The sequence below is a fragment of the Hylobates moloch genome, unplaced genomic scaffold (assembly GCF_009828535.3).
Source record: "Hylobates moloch isolate HMO894 unplaced genomic scaffold, HMol_V3 SCAFFOLD_15, whole genome shotgun sequence".
In the NCBI taxonomy this organism is placed as follows: Eukaryota; Metazoa; Chordata; class Mammalia; order Primates; family Hylobatidae; genus Hylobates; species Hylobates moloch.
The window spans coordinates 11,330,980-11,343,578 of NW_026652290.1; positions in this window are offsets into that span (position 1 = coordinate 11,330,980).

Here is a 12,599-nt window from a genome sequence, read left to right on the forward strand (position 1 = left end):
AGAGAAAGTGGAGGAACATGGAGGGGGTCAGTGAGTCTGGGAGGTGGGCAGTGTGGGAACAGCTGGGTGGGCTCTGATGGGCCCCCCATTACCGAGGGCTGTGAGCTTTCTCTGTGAGTAGAAAGGGGGAGGTCAGTGAGCGCTCACTATCTGCAAGGCACAAACGCCACTCTAGGGCTGTTCCGCGCACGTGCACTGAAGTCCTATCAGGTAAGTGTTATTCCTTTACTTGATTGCTCAATTGAGAAAAGCAAGGCCCAGAAGGGTTAAGGAATTCAGGCAGCACTGTTGGGGCATGAGCATGGGCAGCCCACTCTCTACTGTCCACACTAAAATGTGGACTTTGGAGCCACACAGAACTGAGTTCAAATCCCAGCACAGTCTCTTCCTAGCCAGGTGGCCTTAGACGAGCCACAGAATCTCTCTGGCCCTCAGTTTTCTCTGGGGACCAGTGATCCCCGCTTTGCACGGCTTTTGTTGGGAGTGCTGTCCTCAGTGCCTCCTCACTGGCCCCCTCTGTGTGCACCCGTGCCAGAGAGAAGTCAGAGGGCAGGTGGCCCCCTCCCAATCCACCCAGCCATGGGCGCGTGCTCTGGACTTGTGTATCTATCCACCGAGCTGCAGCAATGCCATCTGCTGAGGTCAAAGCCAATATCCCAGGAGGTCAGGGGAAGTTAAGCGCTCCCTCTCCCAGAGCTGAGGAGGAGGTCTGGCCCTTTCAGAGTCAGCATCTCCCGGGATCTTTAGGGCCAGCCTGCTGGGTTCCCTCTGACGATGCTGCCCCGGCTTCCCCAGGAAGCTAAGCCTGAACCCAAGTTAAGGATCATGGGGTTGAGCAGGGGCAGCCAGCACAGGCTCCGTTAGCAAGATTCTGTAGCCTCAGAACCCCTAAGACTTAAATCCAGAGAGCCTCAATGAACCCATCTGGCAGGTTCACATTATTCCAGAGGCACATGTCAGAGGCAGGTTCATCACTGAAAATGTGGGTTTTAAAAATACCCCAGAGTTGAAAAACGAGAAGCAGCTGCTGGTATCCACAGACACCTCCCCAATAACTCTCAGTGTCGAACCCCTCTGCTCCTCCTGCGTGGGGATGTCTTCCTTGGGGATGAACTGCAGTGACAGCGAGACCCCAGGAAGGAAGTTTCCTGGAACTGTCAGGCACACCGGTGTGTCGCTGTGTGCTCCAGATGTGTGAGGTCCCTCTCAGGAGGTGTGTGTGTTTGCCAGTGTGTCTTTGTGCATTTGCCCTGTTTGATCCCTGAGTAAGTGGCTATCGGAGGTGGTGTGTCCTCCAGAGCCTGTGGCTTCTGATGATGGTGGGATGTGACAGCCGTATGACTTTGCTGGGCAGGCCCTGTGAACCTCAAATATCTGAGACAGGTCTCAGTTAATTTAGGAAGTTGATTTTGCCAAGGTTGAGGACGTGTGCCAGTGACAGCCTCAGGAGGTTCTGATGACATGTGCCCAAGGTGGTTGGGGCACAGCTTGGTTTTATACATTTCAGGGAGCCATGAGATATCAATCAATATATGTAAGATGTACATTAGTTCTGTCCAGAAAGGCAGGACAAATCGGAGCATGGAGGGGGCTTTCAGGTCACAGGTAGGTGAGAGACAGATGGTCACATTCGTCTGAGTTTCTGATTGGCCATTCCAAAAGAGGCAATCAGATATGCATCTATCTCAGTGAGCAGAGGGGTGACATTGAATAGAATGGGAGGCAAGTTTGCCTTAAGCAGTTCCCACTTGACTTTTCCCTTTAGCTTAGTGATTTGGGGGCCCCAAGATTTATTTTCCTTTCCCAGGCCCATCCAGGAGAACATCCTCAAACACCCACTGCTGGAAGTGGCTCCTTCCACTCACCTGAAGATAATGCCCAGCAGGTGGCAGCCCTTTCTATACCTGTCCAAAGGAGCATCTACCCAGCTGTCTCCCACTGCCCTAGGCAAGAAGAGACAGGCAGGACAGCAGGGATGCCTCCTGCCCAGGAATCTTCTCAGGGGGCTGCCACAGGAGGAGCCCTGGCTTCAGGATGGGCAACAGGAGACCGGGGTTTGAGGCCCAGTGACTCTCAGTGCATGAGCTTAGACAAGTCGCCACACTCCTCTGGGCCTCTGCTTCCCATCTGTAAAAGGACGGGATGGGAGAGGATTCATCTTCTCCACAACCTATTTCTGGAACATCTGCTCTGTGTCAAGGGTCAGGTGTGTTTTATGGAATTAAACTGTCCCTCCCTTAGAGGGTTTCCTGTCCAGAACCTCTGAAGGTCCTCCAGCTCCAGAGCTCAAGGGACTGTGAATTATTTGAAAATCAAGCTGGATAGAGGCACCACGGAGCAGATGGAGCTGTGGAGCCAAGTGAGAAATCAGAGTATCTTCCATCACATGAAAAGTAAAGGCCAGAAGAGGGTGCCACTTTCCCAGTGTGGTTTAGGGGGACTTCAACTCCCTGCTCTCTCCGGCCCCACTGCCCACCATGCCCTCACCTTTATTGCCAAATGGGCTGGACTGGTGGTCTGCAGAGGAAGCCTGTGAAATATAAAAGCGATTCCAGGGTGGGGGAGTGGCTTATCAGCCTCCACCAGGCAAGGCAAGGTGGTGAGAGGGTCGCATCCTGGCCTGGGAGAGTTTATATCTGGCCTGTACCACCCACTGCCCCAGAACCTTAACCAAGTTCCCTGCTGGCTCTTGCTCAGTCTTTTCCATGGGGAAGACAGATAATGAGAGCACTGTCGGGAGGGTTTGTAGTTGTTGCAGATAAAGGAAACTTTACAGATGAGAAGCCCAAGGCTCAGAGAGGTTGAGCCACTGCCCACAGTTACCCACTTAATAAGTGGCAGTGTTGAGATTCAAACCCAGGTCTCTTGGAAGTCAAGCCTGTAGGCTCTTTCTGTTCAGTGTAGCTCAAGCAAAAAGGCAGAGTTGATTAGAGGCCTTAGGTGTGTCCTGGAACTCAAGGATGGGCCTCACAGTCCGATTTCATGACAACCCGGAATCCGGAGTTAAAGAGAGGCAGGACCCACAGCTCTTGCAGCCTCTCTAACATCAGGGCCAGCAGACCGAGTTTCCTCTGCAGACCTCAGGCCATAAGAGCCCCAGGCAGCCTGATGGACCTTAAAAAGAGATGGGCACTTCCTAAGAGGAAGTGTCTGATGGGGCTGGCTACGTCGGGTGTTCACGTTTGGCCAAGCAGCTGGGACCAGGCGATGTGCCTATAAGGACCACTGCTAGGGTAGAGGGGTCAGTTCCTGGAGAAAGAGCAGGGACTGTGGGGAGCAAACAGGCCAGTGGGCAAGTGGGACAGATGGCCTATGAGTTGGCTGAGTAATTTTCTAAAGCACTGTCTTCAGTCCTGCATGCCAGCAACTGGAAAGAGGCTGATGTGTTAGGACATTTCCGAAAGATGGTGGCCAATAATAACTCCCACCACTTTGGGAGCATCTAGCTTCTACTTGACATGTATTGCACTATTCAATGGAATCTCCTACCATAATCTTGGTTGAGGGTATTATGATTCCCATTTTACAGATGAGGAAACCGAAGCTCAGTAGCTTGCCTACAATCCCATGGTTGATAAGCCGCAAAGCCAGGATTTGAACCTAGGCCCTTCTGATGCTAATGGGGGCAAGCTTTCCCTGCGCCACTTTGAAGTCCAGCACCTAAAGAAGTAAAGGCACCAAACAAAGGAGAGGAACAGCTTGGAGGGCAAAGGGGGACAGGACATTTCAAGAGCTACAGTTTGGACGGAAGTTGCTCATGCTTCAGGGACCCTTGTTGCTTTTAGTTTTTATTTTCTGGTTATTGAAGTAATTTCTGTTTCTGGCACAATGTTTGGGAAATGAGACCTATCTCCGTAATCCCAGAGAGTAAATCTGAATTGGTAGGAAAAGACCTTACCAGGAGGCAGATGTGGTACAGTATTGGGCAAACTTCTGCTCACGTAGGGTTAGCTGATGGTAAGTTTCCCATCTTCCCCTGCGTTTAAACCCAGGCTGCCTGGATCACAGTGGAGCAAGGATGCTGCAGGGGGTGGTCCTGCTCCAGGAGATGGGACTTCCACGAGCCCTTCGTGGGTGGAGACAGCCTGCTCCCAACTCAAAGGCAGCTGGCATAGTGGTGAAGGTCAGGTAGAGGGTGCTGCTCCTATCTGGAAAGAAGCCAGCTGTCAGCCTGGTCCTGGGTGGGGGGAGGCAGGAACCACTGGAATAAGCCAGTGTTGCAATTGCTCTTACACTGGGTGCTCTCAAGCAAAAGAGTACAAGCTGCTCCTGGAATTTGTCTCTGTGCAATTTGGCATGGGGGACGCAGCTGGGAAGAAAGAGGACCTTGACTCGGGGGGGGGAGAGAGCCTGGGCTGGGGGGTTGTCCATACTCTCTGGGGTCTGGAGTGATGAACCAGATGGCAGATCTGTGCTGTCCCTTCCAGAGCCAGATGCCTGCAGGAGCATGGGTCACTGGTAGTTCTCTGATAGGAGGTAGCAGGACGATAGAGTAATTCTAGGAGCTAATACTCATTGGGTGCTTATCACTGTCAAAGTCTTTGTAAGCATCCTGTTGTCTAATCCTTATGAGGTACACCTTATCATCATGTGTGTTTTCAGAGCAGGCATCCAGCTCTGCTGTAAGCATTAGCTTGGGAATTCAAACCTGGGCTATTAATCACTAGTCCTGGGCCCCTGACGTATGCACTGTGCAGTGGACAAAGGGAATGTGGGATTTGGAGCTCAACTGTTCCATGTGGCCTTAGGTGAGTCATTTTACCTCTTTGAGCCTCAGTTTCCTTAATTCTAAAATGAGAAGGAGAGCAGCTACTATATAAGGTTGACATGATGATAAAATTATAAAGGAGAAGACAGATGTCATACAAGAGGTCCTCAATATATTGGCAACCACTCACTTTGTCTTCCTGGTGCTGTGGACACAGAGTTCATCATATCTTCTCCATATTGTCTGAATGAGGCTCAGCCGAAGTTTGTGGCTGGGAAGAGCGAAGTTAACGGGTCCTTATAGACCACAGTGTCAGTGATCTCGGCCCCAAAGCCATTGTGTGCAAGGGAATGGCTATGATGATGACAAGTTCCTACTTTAGATTTCCCATACTGAGTGCTCTACTGAATGTCTACGAGGTCACTATCATGAAACACATTTTATAGGTGAAGAAACTGAGGCACAGAGAGGTTAAGTAACTCATCCAAAGTCACCAAGCTCATAGGTCCAGGATTTGAACCTCAGGAGCCCCATGTTCTTTCTGAACCCTTGGAATCTGTGAAAGGCAAGTGTAACCAAAATGTCTAGCATAGGGTCTGACTCTTCCAAAATTCTCTTCTCTTCATTTAAAACAAAAACTATTCCTCAAAGACACATGCACACGTATGTTTATTGCAGCACTATTTACAATGGCAAAGACTTGGAACCAACCCAAATGCCCATCAATGATAGACTGGATAAAGAAAATGTGGCACATATACACCATGGAATATTATGCAGCCATAAAAGGGGGAATGAGTTCATGTCCTTTGCAGGGACATGGATGAAGCTGGAAACCATCTTTCTCAGCAAACTAACACAGGAAGAGAAAACCAAACACCGCATGTTCTCACTCATAAGCGGGAGTTGAACAACGAGAACACATGGACATAGGGAGGGGAATATCACACACAGGGACCTGTTGGGTGCGGGGGCAAGGGGAAGGAGAACATTAGGACAAATATCTAATGCATATGGGGCTTAAAACCTAGACGATGGGTTGATAGGTGCAGCAAACCACCATGGCACATGTATACCTTGTAACAAACCTGCACGTTCTGCACACGTATCCCAGAACTTAAAGTAAAATTTAAAAAACAAAAAACAAAAAACTATTCTATATATGGGAACCAGGTGATGGAATGGACTAGCTCAAAGATCAGCTTTTCCTGGAAGCTTTCCCAGATGTTACCCAATTAGGGGTCCTTGTCTGTGTTCCCGTGGCATCCCCAGCACACCTCCATCAGCCAACTTGCCCCCTGCGCTACCAACATTGGTGCCTTCCCAGCTACCCCACTAGACCAGGGGATCACCAAAGGGATATTACTACCTGCTTGTTAAATAGCATTCATGCCATGGTCACTGAAATCAATGCCCAGTGTCTCCTTTGCCCTTTGGAGATCTGCCTTGGCCCAAAAAGCTTATGTCCCCCAGTGCTAATCACAGACCTCCATGGAGGTCAGTTATTAAGACCTTCAAGGCAAGTCCCATCCCTGGGGTCTTGTCTCCATCCACTCTGGGAGGCAGGGAGCCACTTGACCCACAATGTGCAGTTGCAAGACCTTAAGGACCTGACCTCCTGCCTCTTGGGGCTCCAAGACCAGGTGACGTGTGAAAGGACGTAGCCAACAGAGGCACATTTTCTAACATGAGGGGTAGCTGAGGGAGGCTGGTGTTTACTGAGCCGTTACTTCGTGGCCCACTCTATGCCAAGCACTTCGCTTCCAATCTCGTTTAATATCCTCCCCCAGCAATCTCCCTGACCCTCATAATTGCTTGTATGCATACACTTTGGGTATGCGTTTTTTTAAATCGTGGTGAATCATATTCTTTGATATAAATAGATGCAATATTTAGGGGTTTTTATTGTGGCACAATACACATAACATAAAATCTACCATTTTAACCATTTTAAAGTGTGTGATTCAGTGGCATTTAATACATTCAAATGTTGTGCAACTCTCAGCATTCTCTAGTTTCAGAATATTTTCATCACCCGTGAAGCAGTCACTCCCATTCCCTCTTTTCCCAAGTCCCTGGCAACCTCTAATCTGCTTTCTGTCCCTCTAGATTTGCCTTTTATGGACACATCACATAAATGGAATTATAATCATACAACAAGTGGCCCCTGTGTCTGGCTTCTTTCACTTCACATAATGTTTTCAAGGTTCATTCATGTTGCAGCATGCATCCGTGCTTCCTTCCATTTTATGGCTGGATAATGTTCCATTTTATGGACGTACCACAGTGTGTCCATTCATAAAATGGAATATTATCTAGCCATAAAATGGAACGAAGTGCTGCTCATGCATGCTACCACACGAATGGAAATTTGGGTTATTTCCATCTTTGGACTTATGAATAATGCTGTGATGAACATTCATGTACAAGTATTTGTCTGAACACCTGCTTTCAATTCTCTTGGGTATATCCCTAGGAGTGGGGTTACTGGATCATCTGGTAACTCTGTGTGCAACATACTGAGGTGCCACCAAACTGTTTTCCACAGTGGCTTCATCACTTTATGCTCCCGCCTGCAAAGTATGAGGGTTCCAATTTCTCCACATCCTCGCCAAAACTTACAATTTTCCTGAAAACCTTTCAAAATGTGGTTACCCATATTTTACAGATACACACGTGGAGGCACTGAGCAGTGAAGCAAACTTGTCAAAAGCTACACACCTGCTTGGTGGCAGAGCCAGAGTTTGTGCTCAGGGACTGTGCACACTTAGCTACCAACCTGTTCACTTCATGGCTCTTGTGAGGCTGAGAAGTCAGAGGCTTGAGGCTTGAAGGAGCTCCATTCTGTTCTTGGCTCCTGTCTGTGCACCTGTCACCCTTTGTCTCCCAGAGTGTCCCTTGGACTTCTGTACCTGGACACAACTTGCCCTCTGGAGGCCCCACTCATGGGCAGTAAGTGTTGGTGTGCCAGAAAGCAACAGCTTCTATATTAGTCCCTTTTCATATTGCTATGAAGAAATACCTGAGGCTGGATAATTTATAAAAGAAAAAGAGATTTAATGGACTCAGAGTTCCACATGGCTGGGGAGCCCTCACAATCATGGCGGAAGGTGAAAGAGGAGCAAAGGCACATCTTACATGGCGGCAGGCAAGAGAGTGTGTGCAGGGGAACTGCCCTTTATGAAACCATCAGCTCTCGTGAGACTTACTATCACGAGAACAGCACGGGGAGAAACCCACCCCCATGATTCAATTACCTCCCCCCGGGTCCCTCCCATGACACATAGGGATTATGGGAGCTACAATTCAAGATGAGATTTGGGTGGGGACACAGCCAAACCATATCACCTTCCCCCTAGGGTGATATATCCAGATACCCCTCACCCACCTTCCCCCAGCCAGGGCCCTAGGAGACAGGGGACTTCCTATGTAAATCTCACTTGGTCTTAAAATAGGTATCTGTTCCCTGGTGGGCAGCCCTCCCTTGCACCTCTTCATCCCAGAGGTGAAGATGACTGGGCCAAACTCACCTTGCTCTGCAGAAGGGGCGTGCCAGGTGCTCTGAGGCCGGCAGATGCACAGCACCAAGGCCAACTCCCTCCTTCCGGGGCACAAGGCATGTCTCTGATGGAGCCCAGACTCCTGGCTGGGGTAGGCTGTGAGTGATGGGGTCAGGTGGGCCCCCACCAGCTTCCCGGAAGGAGTGTTGTTTCCTGGAGAAGGGTGGGATTTGCTCTGTGCATGGAAAATGTCTTTTTTTTTCCTCACCCTTCATGTCGGGACAACCTCGTTGCTCCCACCCACCTTCAAATCCAGCTCCACCTGAGATTGCTGGTAGCAGGGGTCTTGATCTTTTTTCTGAATCTGAACCTGACAGCCCAGCCCTCTGTGACTGGTTGCTGCCCACTCTGCATCCTTCCTGAGGGACATTGCTCCATTTCTGGGTGTCCCTGTGTTCTCCCCTCATTCCAGTCCCACAGGAAACTTCCAGAAGTTCCAAATACCAAGGACGCATTCCCAGGTGAGAAGATGGAGGGCTCCATAGGTGACCAAAGTTTCAGGGACAGCACACCATTGAATGTCACACCATCAGATGGGGGCTGCAGGGCCAAGGCCAGAACCTGGCTTAATCAGCAGTGGGGACAGTCCCAGGTATGGACTGGGCCCTGCATACGGTCACCTCGTATTCCCTACCACATCCCTGAAACAACACTGGGACTATCCTCACTGAGGACAAACCTTTACAGATTCAGACTAAAGTGTTACTGGCTGATAGGACCGTTTGCACCACTTGGATTTCTGCTCAGTTTTGAAGGCATTTGAGTCTGAGTTGGGTAGGAGCTTTTACCTTGGCAGGGGAGATGAATTTGAGGTCCTGGTAGTGGCCCTGCTCCCCTCCTTGGACCTTCTCCCTCAGCCCCTACACCAGCTGGTGACCCACGTTCAGACCCTGCTGAGCAGACCCCAGTGCTGGATGCAAGGAGAAGCCAGAAGGTCTGACCTTGACCTTGGGATTAACAGTGTTTTACCCAGTGCTTTCCTATGGGGCTGTGACCTCCTTGGCTCCTTCGATTAAGCCTAGGAAGATGACATTATGGGTGACACAGACGCTGAGAGGGGTGTCCTCCCCAGGATGGCCAGGGCAGGACCTGAACTTTGTGCCTTCTGGGGTGCGATCAGATGAATAGGCTGCCGCTGTGTGCATTGATTGAGTGCTTGTTGTCAGCCCTAGAGCCGGCAGGCCATGGCTGCCCATTAAGGGAGTACCGCTGGGTTCACCCAGCTTCAAGATCAATTCATGTCAAAACTGCAGCCAACATTTTCCCCATCTGCCTCTGCAGAGGGAAATAAACCAGGGGAGGCAGAATACAGAGACATCATTCCCGGTGATCAATTTCCTCCGCCCCCTCTTCCCTCCGGATGGGAACGGCCGTCTCCATCCTGATGGATGCATTGTTGTGGGGAGGGTGAGGAACACTCATCCTCTGAGGCACCTGGGGTTGGGGGCAGGGGTGGGGGGAGCCGCACTGGGATGGGAGGGGCAGAGGAGGAGGAGGCCAGCAGGCCAGATGGAGCCAGCCCAGGAAGGCAGGGCAGGAACGCAGAAGGCAGCAGTGTTCCCACCCCGGGAGGGCAGATCCAGCAGTGGGGTGGTGGCCAGGAGCCCCTCACTCAGGGTGCCCAACCCTGAACCTGGGGATTACACTTTCTGGCTGAGTGGCCTTGGGCTGTGTTCTGGGATCTGCTTGGGGAATGCACCCTACCTCTGCAGGCTGAATGACTGAACACAGGTGGGGGACCACATCCCAGAAGGCACAAAATTCAGGTGCTGCCCTAGCCTCCCTGGGCAGGACACCCCTCTCAGCCTTTGTGTTCTCACAGGTGAGATGGATCACGCCACCCATAATGTCATCTTCCTAGGCTTGATGGGAGGAGCCACGGAGGTCACAACCCCATAGGAAAGCATTGAGTAAAACACTGAATCCCAGGGTCAAGGTCAGGCAATGTAGGCGCACACACCTCTGTGACGTATCCTTTCTCCCTCTTGCCTGATGATTCTGCCGTTGCCTTTCCAAGCTCCTGGGTGTGTGATCTTTTTGCGGTCAAGTGGTCAAAAGATACAGTTTAGATCACTGTGAAGGTCTAGAAATTAAATAATTAAGGAAGAAGAATTAAAATCCCCTAGTGCTTGAGGAGGTGGGTCCCGGTACAACTGCCAGTCAATCCAGCCTGGAGCCGAGTTCAGTAGATCACAAAGGGGTCAGGAGAGGTGAGAAAGCCCCTGCAGCCAGGCAGCCCCTCGGCTCTCGAAAGCAGGCTGCAAGTGGACTCCACCCCAGCCTGCCTTCCTGCCCTCCATTCTGCAACCCTTCTGTGTCTTCCCTTGAAAGACTTCTCCCCATCCCTGCTCTTTTGGCCTCAAACTGAAATGGACTGGGGGAGGGGGTCTGAGGACCCCATTAATGGCCTGCTGAGCTCCATGTGACTTGGGCATTTGCAGGCAGAGGTCAGTTGTCCATTAAACGATGGAACTGAGCACTCCACTTAGCAGTGTATATGGGACACAGTTAAATAATGAAACAAAAATAGAACATTGCAAAAGCCGGGGGCAGGCTGGCTTGTGCCCCAGGAAGAAGCAGAGAAAGCCATCCCAGGGAGAGGGGAGGAAATTCACTGTTGGCCTCCCTCTTCCATGAAATGCTCTAGTTTAAAGTATATTTTTTCTTTACATATAGGTTATCTTTTGTTGACTTTTAAAATTAAAGTTCACGTATATATACATATACAAATACATATATATACACACACACACACAATGCAGCTGGAAAAATAATTTGTGCTCATTGCAGCACACTGGGAAATGCAGAAGAATAGAAAGAGGTAGCTTTCCCTCTTCTCCATCCATAATGTGGGGTTGGGGGTGTTAGAGCTTTCCAATACCACCCCTAGGAAAGGGAGGGGGATAAAAAATATGTACTGAATTTGAGACTACTAGTTTTGGCAGCGGAGTACCAACTGTCAGCACTTCAGAAGGTTTTAAAATACATCATTGACTTATAAGAGAGAAGGAAATCCCCAGGGAGCTGAAACTCAAAGCCTTGAGTGTGTGAGCTAATGCTAAGGAGAACCAGGGGGTACTGGATCCAGATATGTGCCATCATAGCTCAAGTCTGGAATTGTAATGCCCACCCATGGACTGTAAAATGTGGTCTTGGGCCCCGGCAAGGCCAGAAGTTGGCACTGAGACTCCCCCTCCATGAAGGGGAGGCTAAAATTTGCCAACTACCAGCCCAAAAAATTCCCAGGACATTTAGCTCTGCCCAGATTCTCGAGGAAGGTGGAGGAGGGTCTCCTCCAAAAAAAACAAAGACTGAAGAATGAGCTGCTCACAGGTACAGAATCTAAGTTTCTAACACCCTCCAGGGAGAGAAATCCTGAGCTAAGAATTTAATTTAAAATCAGATCCTGGACTGATGGAACTTCTAGCTCACCCAGCTGAATCAAATCCAAAACCACTTTCCAGAGACTCTTCCAGGACCCAGAGTACATAGGATTCCCATAGGGATGGTTAGGGGGAAGCCTTGCTGAAGATGAGCTCACAATAAAAATTACAGACCACATGAGGGCAAGGTTTAACCTTGAGGCAACTTAGTACAGACAGCAAATGGGGAAATTAGCACTTCAGAAACATGGTTGTAGAACAGTGTGGAAAAGTCTATAAAATAAATCCATTGTGTTTAAAACAACAAGGAGATAAAAGGAGTAGAAACCATATTAAAATAACGAGCAGATTTCTCATCAGCAACAATGAAATAAAGATAAACAACAAAATCTAGAGCTGGTTGTTTGTAAGAGCTGAATAAAATTGCCCAAACTGAGGAAATATCGGAAAAGGAAAAAGAGAGAGAAAACACAAACAATACTGGGAACGAGAAAAAGACCAAAATGATATGTGGGATAATCATTATTTAACACCTAAGAGAATATCATGAGAGAGTTTATGCAAATATGGGTGACTTTCTGGGAAGTCACTCAAAAAGATATAGAAAACCTAAATAGATTGTAGCCATTAACACAATTGATAATGGTTAATCTTAGGTCTTGATCCAAGTGGATTCAGGGACACCTGGATAGCTGATAAAGCATTGTTTCCAAGTGTGCCATGAGGGCGTTTTGGCAGGAGATTGGCATGTGAGTTGGACTGAATGGGAAAGATCCACTCTCAGTGTGGATGGGCACCATCTAATCAGCTGGAGCCTGGATAGAACAAAAAGGCAGGGGACAGGCAAATTTGCTTTCTTTCCCCTGGAGGTGGGACACCACCTTTCTTCTGCCCGTGGACATCAGAACTTCAGGCTTTCTGGTCTTTGGACTCTGAGACTTGCACCAG